Raw genomic sequence first — 2647 nt, 5'->3', positions numbered from 1 at the left:
CAGGCCAGGCAGAGAGAACGGTGATGCAGATGCTTTGTCAAGGATGCCACTGGATGTAGAGTCACTGACGAGAGAATGTTCTGAGGAGCTTCCACCAGACACCATTGCCGCCGCGATACAAGCAGTTGAGGTACAGAAAGAGGCTGTTGTACCTTGGTCACTTTCAGCTGCATCTATGTCAGTATCTGCTGAAGGTTTTATTTTATTTATTTATTTCACCTTTATTTAACCAGGTAGGCTAGTTGAGAACACGTTCTCATTTGCAACTGCGACCTGGCCAAGATAAAGCATAGCAGTGTGAACAGATAACACAGAGTTACACATGGAGTAAACAATTAACAAGTCAATAACACAGTAGAAAAAAGATAAAAAAGAGGAGTCTATATACAATGTGTGCAAAAGGCATGAGGAGGTAGGCGAATAATTACAATATTGCAGATTAACACTGGAGTGATAAATGATCAGATGATCATGTACAGGTACAGATATTGGTGTGCAAAAGAGCAGAAAAGTAAATAAATAAAAACTGTGGGGATGAGGTAGGTGAAAATGGGTGGGCTATTTACCAATAGATTATGTACAGTTGCAGCGATCGGTTAGCTGCTCAGATAGCTGATGTTTGAAGTTGTTGAGGGAGATAAAAGTCTCCAACTTCAGCGATTTTTGCAATTCGTTCCAGTCACAGGCAGCAGAGTACTGGAACGAAAGGCGGCCGAATGGGGTGTTGGCTTTAGGGATGATCAGTGAGATACACCTGCTGGAGCGCGTGCTACGGATGGGTGTTGCCATCGTGACCAGTGAACTGAGATAAGGCGGAGCTTTACCTAGCATGGCCTTGTAGATGACCTGGAGCCAGTGGGTCTGGCGACGAATATGTAGCGAGGCCCAGCCGACTAGAGCATACAAGTCGCAGTGGTGGGTAGTATAAGGTGCTTTAGTGACAAAACGGATGGCACTGTGATAAACTGCATTCAATTTGCTGAGTGGAGTGTTGGAAGCAATTTTGTAGATGACATCGCCAAAGTCGAGGATCGGTAGGATAGTCAGTTTTACTAGGGTAAGCTTGGCAGCGTGAGTGAAGGAGGCTTTGTTGCGAAATAGAAAGCCGACTCTTGATTTGATTTTCGATTGGAGATGTTTGATATGGGTCTGGAAGGAGAGTTTGCAGTCTAGCCAGACACCTAGGTACTTATAGGTGTCCACATATTCAAGGTTGGAACCATCCAGTGTGGTGATGCTAGTCGGGCATGCGGGTGCAGGCAGCGATCGGTTGAAAAGCATGCATTTGGTTTTACTAGCCAGCCGTTGAGAAATGCTTATTGAAGTTTTCGATAATCATGGATTTATCGGTGGTGACCGTGCTCCCTAGCCTCAGTGCAGGTGGGCAGCTGGGAGGAGGTGCTCTTGTTCTCCATGGACTTCACAGTGTCCCAGAACTTTTGGAGTTGGAGCTACAGGATGCAAACTTCTGCCTGAAGAAGCTGGCCTTAGCTTTCCTGACTGACTGCGTGTATTGGTTCCTGACTTCCCTGAACAGTTGCATATCGCGGGGACTGTTCGATGCTATTGCAGTCCGCCACAGGATGTTTTTGTGCTGGTCGAGGGCAGTCAGGTCTGGAGTGAACCAAGGGCTGTATCTGTTCTTAGTTCTGCATTTTTTTGAACGGAGCATGCTTATCTAAAATGGTGAGGAAGTTACTCTTAAAGAATGACCAGGCATCCTCAACTGACGGGATGAGGTCAATGTCCTTCCAGGATACCCGGGCCAGGTCGATTAGAAAGGCCTGCTCACAGAAGTTTTTAGGGAGCGTTTGACAGTGATGAGGGGCGGTCGTTTGACTGCGGCAAAGTAGCGGATACAGGCAATGAGGCAGTGGTCGCTGAGATCCTGGTTGAAGACAGCGGAGGTGTATTTGGAGGGCCAGTTGGTCAGGATGACGTCTATGAGGGTGCCCTTGCTTACAGAGTTAGGGTTGTACCTGGTGGGTTCTTTGATGATTTGTGTGAGATTGAGGGCATCTAGCTTAGATTGTAGGACTGCCGGGGTGTTAAGCATATCCCAGTTTAGGTCACCTAACAGAACAAACTCTGAAGCTTGATGGGGGGCAATCAATTCACAAATGGTGTCCAGGGCACAGCTGGGAGCTGAGGGGGGTCGGTAGCAGGCGGCAACAGTGAGAGACTTATTTCTGGAGAGAGTAATTTTCAGAATTAGTAGTTCGAACTGTTTGGGTATGGACCTGGAAAGTATGACATTACTTTGCAGGCTATCTCTGCAGTAGACTGCAACTCCTCCCCCTTTGGCAGTTCTATCTTGACGGAAGATGTTATAGTTGGGTATGGAAATCTCTGAATTTTGGTGGCCTTCCTGAGCCAGGATTCAGACACGGCAAGGACATCAGGGTTAGCAGAGTGTGCTAAAGCAGTGAGTAAAACAAACTTAGGGAGGACGCTTCTGATGTTGACATGCATGAAACCAAGGCTTTTTCGATCACAGAAGTCAACAAATGAGGGTGCCTGGGGACATGCAGGGCCTGGGTGTACCTTCACATCACCCGAGGGAACAGAGAAGGAGTAGTATGAGGGTGCGGCTAAAGGCTATCAAAACTGGTCGCCTAGAGCGTTGGGGACAGAGATTAAGAGGAGC

Source organism: Oncorhynchus keta, chromosome 2, assembly GCF_023373465.1.
Source record: "Oncorhynchus keta strain PuntledgeMale-10-30-2019 chromosome 2, Oket_V2, whole genome shotgun sequence".
In the NCBI taxonomy this organism is placed as follows: Eukaryota; Metazoa; Chordata; class Actinopteri; order Salmoniformes; family Salmonidae; genus Oncorhynchus; species Oncorhynchus keta.
The sequence above is the reverse complement of the archived record's forward strand: the minus strand, read 5'-3'. Positions refer to the sequence as shown.